This window comes from Bombus vancouverensis, chromosome 3 (genome assembly GCF_051014615.1).
Source record: "Bombus vancouverensis nearcticus chromosome 3, iyBomVanc1_principal, whole genome shotgun sequence".
Taxonomy (NCBI): Eukaryota; Metazoa; Arthropoda; class Insecta; order Hymenoptera; family Apidae; genus Bombus; species Bombus vancouverensis.
Genome location: NC_134913.1, coordinates 9,236,874 through 9,250,132, shown reverse-complemented (window position 1 = coordinate 9,250,132; position 13,259 = coordinate 9,236,874). Strand labels below are relative to the sequence as shown.

Genomic DNA, 13,259 nt, shown 5'->3' with positions numbered 1-13,259 from the left:
TTTATGTATTAAGATTTGTTATCGTTTAGAGATTAAGTCAGTATTTTTTCAAATTCCAAATTTCTAATCATATCACAATATACGTCTATCGGCTTAAAGATTCTTAATACTATTTCAAACACAATAATCCACTGTTACATCACATAATCGATCACGGGGCGCATTCTCCCTAATACGTAAACATTATTTTACTTGCTCGAATAGAATTGTTAATTAAAGAGTTTTCTGCGATAGTAGAATTCTAAGTTGACCCTTTTCCAAATTCCAAACTGTTAATCCACAACGTAGGTCTGTTGATCCAAAAATCCTTGATACTATTTCAAACTTAGCAACCTGCTACATCATCGCATAATTACAGGGTGCATTTCCCTTATTATATGAACATCGTTCCCCCTTTCTTCAATGAAATTGTTGATTCAAGAGCTTTCTGCAGTAGCAAAATTCTAAATTAACTCTTTTCTAAATTGCAAACCTTTAACCCTCGTTACGTATATCATTCCAGACACCCTTAATAACATCTCAATCTCTTCCAAAGCCAGTAACAACCAGAACAAAAATTCGCGGAGCGAATTTTTCCCTAATACCACGTCTGGTGAACCCCGAAATACAAGCCGTGGTTCAGCGACCAATTAACAAGCCACACCTGTCCCGACCGCATGGAACCTCGAGCGTTCAAGGGCTTCGGAGACGCGTTTCTCTTGAACGGTGCGGTGTCCATAAATATTTGTTTTTACGAGTGGAAGGTCGGTAGACTAGAGAAGCTATTACCAACGTGGTACTCTAGCCTGTCTAGGTGGTCGGTACCAATACTCGCCACTCCGCTTCGCGCAGGTACAAACGCAGGGTCAACGGCCACTCACGACCCTCAACCTATTCGCTCGTTCATATCCTTCGAGCGTGTGCCACGACCTCGTGCGATCGTCTATCAGCCTATCCACTCTATCCTTATCCCGACGTACGCGTTGCATTTCTCTGCTTATTCATAGCATGCTCGCGATTTTTCTTTTTTCTTTTCACAACTCGACTTTGGGATTAGATTGATCGTTCCTTCCCCGTGTTGCATAAGTTTCAGAGTTTGATCGATGTTAGAGGAATTGGATGTCGGATTGGGTTAAGTTTGCTTGTAATAGGGGATGGGCAAGCGAAAGAACGAGAACGTCGACGATTAATGGAAACGGTGGTTACAGTTGGGACGATTCGAGCGTAATGAAGGAGCGGATTCTGCCGAGGATGATTTTACTGGAATTTTGATGTAAAAGAGGGTACGAGGTGTTAGGGAAGAGAATTTAAGGCAGAAGATTGTGATTCGAAGCGTAAAATGTAAAGATTGGAGAACTGAAAGTAAGAGGTAAAAATTAAAAGGAAGATCAGTTTCGTGCTACAAAAATATTATTCGGGTTTCCAAATCTGTGTTTGTAAAACAATAATAATAATAAATAATAGTCGAATTTAGGATTCATACGCACGGCACTATAATTATTTTCCTTTATGTATCATTATATCGTAGTAAGATATTTTGGTACCATTGAACTCTAAAAGTGGTTCAACATAAAATTGTTGAACGGTACTTTTGCATACGAGATAAAATCAAGGCTACGAGGGAACAAGTTTGTTTATTAATTACATATTTAAACCACGGTACTTCATTATCAGCGAGATCTTAATTGACTCCTTGTGGTGCAATTTATCAAAACGTTGCGTCAGATGGAACAGGATTCGCTTTTATTGCGCTATTTTAACCATCGTTTGGCACGAGAATCTCCTCAAATCCTACGTTCTCGCATAATTTCCGTCAAATGGGATTATAGAATTGCGACTCAAAAACAAATTCGTCCCACAAATCTACTCTTCGAAGTAAGTCAGAAATTCTTAATATAGTACGCTGATGTAGTATATACTTCGTTTTGAAAAAGAAAATTTCCTTAACCGGAGAAACATGAAGTTCTGTCAACCAAACGATTATATCTGCCTATCAATTTAAAGCGAAAATATTTCACCATAACTATTCATTCGAGAATCGCAGAAACTGCCCATTAAACTGTGAATTATTATACATTTGTAGGAAATATAAAAATTAAAAAATACATAGATCCGTATAACATACAGGAATCTATAAAATATCCAAAGTACAGTGCTCCTCTATGTGAATGTGTATAAATATTTCCAATCTGTTGATCAAAAATACCTTCTAAAACCTGAGCAGTAGATAACGATAAATATTGAAATCTTGAAACTTGTCCCATAAATCGGCAATAGAAATGTTCGATCTTTCAAGGAATATATTACTACTGAACGGTATAAATCATAAGCAGAACAAGCTGAATCGATAATCAGCGATGACGGTGTTCCTAAATCGTTGTTTACAAGCGCCTGTAGGGAAAGGAAACCGGGAGAGAGGCATGGAAAGACGCGGAAGATCGCTGACCGGAGCGGACGTGATATTTCAATTCGATCTCGCCGGGAACCTTGACCGAGAGTAACGGTACAATAACGATCATTACGAGATCGTAGATAGATGAGGCGCTTTTAAACGACCATGGTTGGGTTCTGCATAGATCAGCGAACGATTCGAAAGTCGATGAAAACGGTTCCAGTCGGTTTCATCTACGCCAGCAAACAACCGATATCTTGTAGCTCGTGATCTTCGGTTCGATGATCCCAGTCTTTCAGTAGGTAAGTAACAGTATCCCTACAAATACTCGATGAAAATTGATTATCGATCGACTTCAGGGAATCATCGCCTACTTTGTTGCAGACCTTGAGTATCCGAACGTGGCGGATCGAATGAAGCGGTACGTTGGAAGATAGTTGAAGATTGCTTGACGATGAATGTTTTCTTTATTTTTATATTTTTATATTTACGCGCTATATTACTCGCTACCTAAAATATGCATGATCGCTATATTATAAAAGAAGAATCACTAAACTCGTAATTAGAAAGAATCCAGTGATGAAAATTAATAAAAATCAAAGACACATGTTTCGTATCCGATCAAACCTATTTTACTTCGCATGTCATTAACAAAGAGTGCAAAAGTGAGAACTAAATTAATAATAATCGCAAAAATAAACCTAGATATAATAATAACAAACAACAAAATTATGCCTCGCTTATTTTCTCCAGAATGGCAATAAATCATCGCTCATGCAGCCTCTTAAATCCCAAACGCTGCGAACTATTCATGAATCGTCCCCGAAGAGGCATTTAAAATACCAATGCCCCATTATCAAATCTTCCTCCATCCTCTCTAACACGAAACTTCCTAAATCGCCCATTCAATTGACGAGGCAAATATACGAAACAGCCGGCAATCTCCGGCGGTTGAACAGAGTAAACAGAATCTCTCGTGACGACTTCCGCGTCTTCGTAGCACCTCCATATCGCGTTGGAGGTGCTTCTCGTCTTCGTCGAAGTCATCTCTCGAGACTAGGAAAAAAAATCAGCAGTTCGTTGAACCTGACGGCGTTTCTCGAAACGACTCTTTTATTTTTTTCCTCGTCCGACGAAAAAGAATTTCAGCAGAAAAAGAAAGAAAAGGAGAAGCTTCGAGCCTAGAACGATATACGCGAGCGTGCCACGTTCACCGGTGAATTCCAGTCGGACAGAGGCTAGGCCAGCTAATTGCTGAGCAAACCTCAGCTGCATTCACCGACGACGTGGATATGTTCGTTAGCACTCTTCAAGTCGGTACTTCGTCGGACTCGCGTTTCGTCTTGCTCTAAACGCGGCGTTAAGACTCCTGAAGATTACAGGAAACGTCCACCATATTGGCAAGTAAGTTTATTTACCGGAGATAGAGAAGCTGTGGTGAAGTTTCACTGAATATGAGAAGAGTACGAGAAGAAGAAGCGCATTAACAGGGATGAAGTCAATGTTTACGATAGGTTTTGTAATTTTGAAAAATGTATGGTTTAGTGTGAAGTAGTTGCTGTACTGAACGAAGTTGAAAATCAAAATGAAGGGAAGTGTGAGTTTGCTACTGTGACTGCGACGCAAAGATGAAGAATGTTGTTTTATAGCCGTGAGAATGCCAAGTATCAATATTTGATTTTTGGTGGAGTTTTCGAATTAATTATTTACGCCTTAAAAGCAGTACCGAATTAGTATACGTAGTGACAGAAGAACTTAAATAGATTTCTTTTTGTGATTGTACAATCTCTATCGTACGTGGTATATCTGTGAAAAGAATTTTTCAAGAAATATTTTAGCGTGTTATTTTCAATCGCGCGTGTTTCGAAATAAGAAGAAGTCGGTATTTCCTAGAAAAACCAACACCGATTATATTTGATATTGTTCTTTAGCTTGTATACAAAACGATAATAAACAGTAATACAAGCATTTAATTTAATTTAAGATTAATTTTAAACGGTGATGGCATTATAATGAAAACCATCGTAAACAAGACGTTTAAGTTTATCTGCGTTGAAATCAACGACATTCATCAAAATTGAAACCGGAGGAAAAAATGTTTTCTGCGCAAAACAATAGAACACCATAATTAGAAGACGTAGCTCGAAGAAGATAGAATCCTCGTATACCTCGCGACGTTTGCGAACAATCGTGGGAAGGTTTTCGCGCGAAAAGAGGAAACGCGTGATTTCTGGACTGCACATATAAAACTAATACGTCATTTCCTGTGCATGCCAGTCAAGTTTATTCGTTAACGTTGCCATAATCGCAACGTTTGAAACGATAGCGTTTCCTGTGCAATGAGACGCGCTACATTTTATGGTTAGTATCGTGCAAACATACGCATAATAGCGCTTAGTGCGGGGGCCCTTCAGGATCTTTATGAAACCCTCGAAACCTTTTCCGCTCGTCTGCCTTTGCCACTACGGCCAGTCGGCGAATAGACGTTTTCACAGACGTACAACTTCAATCTCCCGTGAGAATTGTCACAGTTGAATTGCTCGCGGTGCCTAACCGTGCAGGGAAAGCGATTATCATCGGGAAATGCTTTTCTTCTCGTTGGAATGTGCTTCTTATTGTCATTCTGGCAAAAAAGTAAATGATAGAATAAACGTTTGGTGTTTTTAATGCTTGTGGTAATTGTAATTTCATGGTTCTATGGTTTTGTTATTTTATAGTTTGATGATTGAATGAAAAAGACAGAAGTTTGGCTTGCGTTAGATTGATTGGAATTCGATTTTATCAAAAATGTCCGGGGTAATAGAACAATCACTTTTCTAATGCTGAGTTACAAATATAATTTATATTAAATTTTACGTTAAAAAGATTGTCAATATTTAAGATATCCATGTTTTCTGATTACTAAATTAAGTAACATTCACAACGAAGTTAGACGGCAAAGATACATCTGACAAAAAAGAACGCCGCTTCCAGACAGTAGAGATGAAATTTCAACAACGATGAATATTAGTTCAAATATTAATATTAAACAAATGTTTTACTGTGTTAATCATCAACACCGTTACGTTCTTCTAATTTGTTTTCTGATTCTCTTCTGTATGTCAGTAATATCAACTTCGATGCTTAGTAAAGTAGAAGATTATTGGATTATTGAGACGAATCTTTAACTGTCGGTTAATACCAGACATTTGTCTCGAAGCTGCACAGTGCACACGCATCGATGGGATGCGCAATGATGCATCGAATATGCGACGAGCGGATGTCACGAAACGGAGAGGAAACCCGAAGATAGACTGACTGAGCACGTGTCTTATGTCTGCAATCGCAATGGTCTCGTATTTTCGCGCGTATGCTTTCTCCCACTTATACTCGTTGTGTCATTAATTATCTGCGAATGTCTCTTTATAAAGAAGAGTCGGTTATCTTGAGGATCCTTTGTGACGGAATCATTTGTTTCACAATGCCGATCAATTAAATGTGAATCAGTCGATGATGATTATTTGCAACGGTGGTAATTGCACAATTAAATTTTCTTTTCTTAAACCGATCGACAAGTTTCGATTTCAGAGAAACAATTATCCCGAAGAATATTCCAATACGCAACAAATCTTCGTGATAGATGAATATAAACAACCGGTTTTGTCGAACCATGTCAAGAACACATACAATTACTCCCTGCAATCGATAATAAAACATTAACTTCAGAATCCAAGAGAGGAAATAAAAAATAACAATGTAGGAATCGATGTGCTCATCGAGTATGCATGTCGAGATCTATCGATAATGAGTTTTCAAAATTGACGATTTCGCGCGGTTCTACGAAGGAACTTAAACTACGAAGCGAAAATTTCCCTAGATCGATGCAAAATATTCATAGCGACCGTGCAACATTTTACTGCGAAAGATTCATCACGTTATAATAAGTGAATACCTACCCGAAAAGTGACGCTAATTTAAAAAAAAAAAAAGAGGGATGTTTTTTGTCGCTATGAATTCATGACAGACAAACTCTTGATCCAACATACGAACGTGAAATATTAGCAGTTAAAATTCCGCGTCTCGATGTAAATACACAGGCGAATTTCGTTGTTGCTATGAATATTTCACGTTAGTCCGGAGGATCCTTACAGAAAGGGGAGCGTAAGAGAGGGCCATCACCGATCGACATTACGACGTGCAGGCTCGTTTCCCGCGAAGGTGCATCGACCAGGAGGCAGGTTCTATTCCCGTCACGATGACTGTGTTCTCACGACAGAAACTGCAAATAGAAACTGGTGATTACGAATCCATCATCGGCATCGACCGTCGGAGGTGGAGTCCTTGTCAGGAATTCCTGTGTCGCGGGGTTTCTTGTCGGTCAAAGGATACGAGAAACTAGAAATACATGCACGAGCGGAGAAAACACGCATCTTTCTACTGATATTTCAGTGAATAGTTAAGAGAGTACGTTTAGAAAAGATTTTTCCATACATAATGGAAAAAGTTATACTTGCAAATAAATCTTTAAATAGATCTTTAAACCCGTTCTCGTTTCTAGCTTACTTCCCTAAATGATAAGCTCATTTCGACTTTTGATCAAGTTCACTATCATCATGATCAACTGGAAAAAAGATAAAAATAGAACTTAAGCAAACTTTAACGATGACTCCTTCAGGTATACAGAGACCAAGGAACTTGTTTTAACAATACTGCTCGAAGAAACTTTGTTTTTTAAAAATCCTTATAGCATATTTTCAATAATTAAAAGAAAGGAAGTTTACTACTTTTAAAAAGTACCTACTTACAATTTATTCATTTATACTGACAGTATAGTTATTCACCCTGTAACAACTGTGAAACAGAAACGGTATAATCCGATATAATTGTACCGAAGAAGCATTGCAATGAATAGGAATCGCATCCTCGTAGCCGAAGAGGTGAAACGCATCAAAATATGCAAGACGATTAGACCGAAATAAACACGGAGCTCTCACGAGCAACATTTATTCTCCATTACCTTAAACAGCCTTACCCCGGCTTCAAATGACTCGAGTCCATAAAATCAAGAATAGCACAGAGAGAAATAAAGGACAATGGGGTTTGTGTAAGAGAAGCAACGAACGCGAGAAGGAAGGATGCGAAAATCTAAGAAAAAACGAGAAACCGGCGGAATCATGGGGAAAAGAAGAAAGCGAGGAAAGAGGAAGAAGGACCGGTCGTGTACTTAACACAGCGTCGGACATTAACTTCCCATTAACTGTCGGCCATTAAAGGAGCCAGGAGAAGGCAGCGCACCGCTGGCGCCAGGAGTAATCGGCATCAGGTACTAGGCGCCCCGTGCTATCCGCGTACAACTCTTCAAGGCTATTTATAAACCTGCCCCGTTGCTGCAGGCGAACTTCACGTGGATAAACCCGCGATAAAATCCCCTTTCGGCGGCAAATCGCAGTAGGATCCATGAGTTTCACCACCGGTTCTCAGGTTTCTACGTTGCTAGAGTCGTCCTTGATCGTATCCTCGATTATAATAGGAAAACAGAAAAAAGAGGAGGGGGTGGAATTCGATGTTTATGACGTTGTTAAAGTTAAAAAACCAATTTAACGGAATTACTAGAAAACATTGACAATTATTTTTAAAAAAGCGTTAACTTCGAGGGGATGCGTAATAACCCTCGGAATTAGGTTTTGATGAAGATTAATTAGAATTTGAACGTTCAGAGAAAGTGGTAGATTAATTGATATGTGGGGATTTTAGAACGTAGTGTAGATGGTAAATTAATCGATATCTGAGGATATGCCGAAGTTGAGAGATTACCTAATTCATATTTCAAGTTTTGGGGAACATGGTACATTAATTGACTGGTTGATATATTGAGACAATAATTAGCTGAATCAATTATGTGGATATAGTATCTTAATAGTATCTATCATAAAATACATCCTTGCTTCCTAATGGTTATTAAAGACGTACAGGTACATTGGTCGCAAAACGTACAGAACGAATGACGCTTTAGTGGTCAGAACCAAAACCTGCTTCATCAGCATGAATAATATTTATTATCTCTTATTTCTAAAAATACTTCCAGCGTAAGCTAAATATAAATATCTCGCGAAAGAAACACGAAGCAAATTACATCCACTCATTTTCAATTACTAACAAACCCTAAGAACCATTTTTCGAAGAACCACCCGTAAATTAACCCTATTACAATAAAACAGAGTTAAAATGACCACCGAAGTGGCCGTACAATTTCATCGGAAGAAAGAAGGAATGATTGAAGAGTCAGGCGCGCAAAAAGGCAGGATTGAATTCATTATTCGAGGCAATTCCGGAGGACGACCTGACAAAGCGTCGCCGAGAGGCAGTCATCAAGGTAGCGTGACACTCGAGTACCTAATCGCGACTCATTCGAATGCTCGCGCTCGTCCTCTGGCAAAAGGGAAGTCGGGGCAAGTGCATGCGAGAGGCTCGAGGCCGTCGAGGACAGTAATTTCGATGAAAATCGATAAGTCAAGGGGGAGAGCAGACGAGAGGAAAGGGGGCACACGGAGGACGCGGCAATCAAGCCGCAGAAAACCGTGATATTCCCCCCTTAACTGGTCGGTGGCCAACATTTCCTCACGTACGATCGCGCGCGAACGCGCAACGATCTAGGATCTATAAATAGCCGAGGCGTGCATAAAGCGCGATCGAAGGATTTCGTGGCATAAGAAGAAGAAGAGAAAAGCTAGTCTGACTGAGGGAACTTGCGAGCCGGTTGGATAATTATCGCGAGAAGGGACGGACAGAGACGATAGAAGCGTTTCAACGGTGTGTGTCGTGGTCCGAAGAAGTGTAACGAGTTACCAGTCCAACCAACACAGCCTTCGTTCTAACTAATATTTAGGATCTATAAATAGCAAGATATGGACCTGGAAGAACGCACGTCCTGTCCTTGCCTGAACTGGTATCCTCTGGTGTGCCGACGCAGCCTACAGCAGGTTCTGTTTGCCTGCTTCTTACGGATGAATTATGCAATTATTCCAGTCAATCTTCCTTCTACGCGGTGTTATATTCAAGGAAAATAAACGGCGTCATGATACGACCGGATAGGAGGTAAGTTACTTTCAGATTGACACTGGTATGTGCGCTCCGATTTCAGGTTTAGATATGTTTGATGAGTACTTCAGTATCGGTGGACATGATGGAAGTTGAATCAATTGGAATCTATAGCTTCCTTATTAATCAACTGTAGAGTGTATTAGATTGCATACTAAATTTTATAACACAACTGTATAGCGCAACTAACTACAGCATTTGTTAAATTTATCTAATTCCAATGCACTCCGACAGAAATTTCAAACTGATAAGAAAATATAAATTCACCGCTGATATCTAATTCCGCAGTGAAGATTCAAATACGCATATATACAATGTGCAATAAAACTGTTTCTGTCGATGAACATCTGTGATTCCTTTTTTTTTCTTTTTTAATTGGCTGTGACTTCCATTAAAACCTGATACCAATACTTTTCTACAATAAAATCTCAGACCCGCAACAAAATGCAAATTCACCACTACCAATATCCAATAGTACATCAAAATTCAACAATATTATACAATATCGAAAACCAAAATTACTCCAATCCAAAGCTCCTTCTTCTCTTTAAGTAGACGTCAATCAAATCATCCAAAAAAGAAGGATAAGAGAGAACTGGAAGCCCGAAAGTTCAATGATCAAGACCCGTTTCAACCTTGGTCCAGAAGACAACGACCATACCAAGCGGTTTCGAAAATCCATAACATGGTAGTCGATCGAGAATGGGTAATATGGTCGCGTTCCAGGGAAAACGAGGCGTGCATCGTTGCATCGGCGCGATGCAGCACGCACGCGAACACAAACACACTTGGGCAAGTAATACCCAAGATCTATAAATAGCCTTGTCGAGGGTGCAGTAGGCATCTCGAAGGGGAGGTGCACGCGCTGCACGCGAGGTGTCTTTTCCTCCTGAGGATAGGAAAAAGGAGGATCGACTGGTTCAGCTCGAATGCCTTCTTCGGCATAGGCGCCAGAGCATCGTAAACCCAGAAGATCGCCGAGCTCCGTTTTTTCGCGGCAGTGGGACCAATACGGGGCCGTGTTCAACCAACCACAAGGGCTTTACCATCGAACAACTTAATTCTACATAATTACAGGGATAAACGAAGTGCATTTGTTCGCAAACGTTCGGCCGATTCGAAGAATCTCGATGTGAGTGTCGAGGCTTCGTGTAACGCGGGTAGCCGAATTGAAATAATATTTATAAAGTTGCTTGTTATTTGTGAATCTAAAATGATGTATTAATATACTAAGGAAGAATTAGGCGAATATGAATAATCATCAAGTAATTCTTACTATCATTAAGAATCACGATTTCATTCAAACTCTTCGGCAATGAAGGACTTAAACATTATAATATTACATGCAATTATAATTATAATATTATATATATAAATATAATATTATTGTAATAATGTTGTCAATTACGTGTCATCAAATTAAATGCTTTTCATTTTATATTCTCCTTGCTTAAGTACAATGATCTATTTATACGTGTGAATTTTGTATTAATATTAATGAAATATACAGATGCTATGTAAATATTTAAGCAGGATATTTCGAATCAAGATTTTCCAGTTACGCCTCGAAAAATCTAAGAAGTGTTTCTAAACACTAGCTTCGAAGGCTTCAAACACCTTATACTTGATAATTATATCGTTATTCTAAGACACTTGCTATTACCAACTTCCTTTCACATTATAATTGTACCATAAAGATAGATAAAGTACGTTACAGTAAAATATGATCCACTCGTTGGTATAAATATGAAAGTATTTGATTGCATTACTTGAATATAATAGTACATTGTACATAAGAACAGCACTATACTAACATACTATGTTTTATACATTTCTGTACTTTTATCAAGTTTATATAACGATTGGACAAATACCTTTGCATAACAACACACAAGTTATGCTTTCTTACATAACAGTATTTATTGCGGACAAATCGATCAAAGATCTACAGACTATATATCCAGTAATCTAATGGCATGTGAATATTATACTTTTTAAATTCAAGCGACAGACAAGAAAGAATCTGATCTAATCTTAAACAATTTATCCTTCGATGTACACTTCAAGTACGATACAAAGAAAGATATGTTAATTTTATGTCTGTGCGCCCTAACGAAAGCTCTGATTCAAAAAACACGTATTTTCTTACGACATAAAAGGATAAGTATAAAAAAGTAGCTAATGCTAATTACGTCTTATAAAAAAAATGATTACATATTTTGTTAGAAAAAGACAGTTATTTATAAGATAAAGAATCTTGCAGATAGCAATCATTTCGTTATCTGTCGCATTTCTCATTCCCCTATTCTACGCCACTGTACCGGAGGCCCTCCGCATTGGACACAGGTAGGCTAGCTTCTGTTCGCTCGGCCTCCAGAAAGGAAGTAGCGTAACGAGATGGCGTTCCCGACAAGCTTACAGAGATGCACCGACCGCGGTGCATCTTTGATGCGCTCCGGTATCGCGGCACTGCAAACCGCAGCGAATTTTTATCCGCGAAAGGGGGATACGGGGAACGAGGGCGAAGAAGAGGACAACAGGACAGATCTGGTTTGCCTTGCGAAGGTTTTCTTGTTTCCTACGACACGACCATACGCGATCTTAGCTGTTTTGACTCTAGAAAAATTCATTCCTTATATTATTACTGGAAAGATGGCTGATGACACAGAGGCAAAACATGTTCTTTGCTCTTCCTTTCGTCCGTAATGTGTTAGTTGCCTTTCATCGCAAAAGAAATGTGATAATTTCCATTGATAAATCAAGAAGGAATTAACAGACAGCAAAGATATATTGTCAAATAACCAACCACCGTTTAACATTCTAGCCGTAACTGATAATTACATCGATCAAATTAATTTTCATGCATACTAACCGAATACGTGCCACGAAGATTGTTTCGTTGCAAGTCGTAAATCGTTTTGTAAAAGTTTCCGTGCGGTAGCCAGGGGCAGAAAAGGAGCAACGTATACAGCACATTGTTTGCGATGAACGTTCTCCCCAGGCGTCACTGATCGTCGACGATATTTTTTCCATGTAACACTTGCCTCCCGCAGAGAGGAAGAAAGGAAAACGAGAGAGAGAACGAGAGAGAAGGAGATACGAAAGCAATGCAAAGCCGGTTTACCTTGCGAAGGTTTTCTTACGTCCCGGAGACGCTACCCTCGACAGTCGCCCTGTCGGCAATCGCGCAGAAGCTGCCATTCGTGACAGCTTTTTGTCTGAAACCAGACAATCCACGGGCTAAACATAGCGACAAACGCACGATCTCCGGTTCTAGAATGGAATGGAGGGAACGATTTAGAGATCGCAAGAAGCTTACTTGGCTTCCTCGGATCCTGGCTTCGCGCGAGTCAAAGATGGACGTGCTCGCGGGATTTGCGGAGATTTGCTCTTGACACGCGATCAGCAGTTTTGAAGTATGGGTGAAATTAAGATTCCGTGCTGATAGATGGTTTTGTCACTGTGGGTGTAGCTGGAGAAATTTAATGATTAGTTCCCCAACCTTCATTAAATTAACGAAAAGTAGATTGATCTTTATCTTAATTAGGATATACATACATGTGTATATATATAATAATTATTATTATTACATATATATATTATAAGCACATTATAAATTATTGTACTGTAGTAAATTATAGATTTTATGGATTATAGTAGATAATATATGTTAGAGTAAATAGTAGATCGTAGATTACATAGACTGGACTAAATTTTTGAAAAATCCAAAATTTATGGCCGCGTTTCTATTATAATTCGTTGGCAAATACATTTTGTTCAGATACTCTATAATGATAGCCGTACTGCTTAA

General features: G+C 39.0%; 1 protein-coding gene across 3 annotated transcripts in view; it reads right to left on the bottom strand.

The window, feature by feature from the left end:
• Positions 1-13,259, bottom strand: part of S6KL (ribosomal protein S6 kinase like) — a 67,408-nt gene that overhangs the window by 1,292 nt on the left and 52,857 nt on the right. The gene's annotated exons all lie outside the window — the stretch shown is intronic.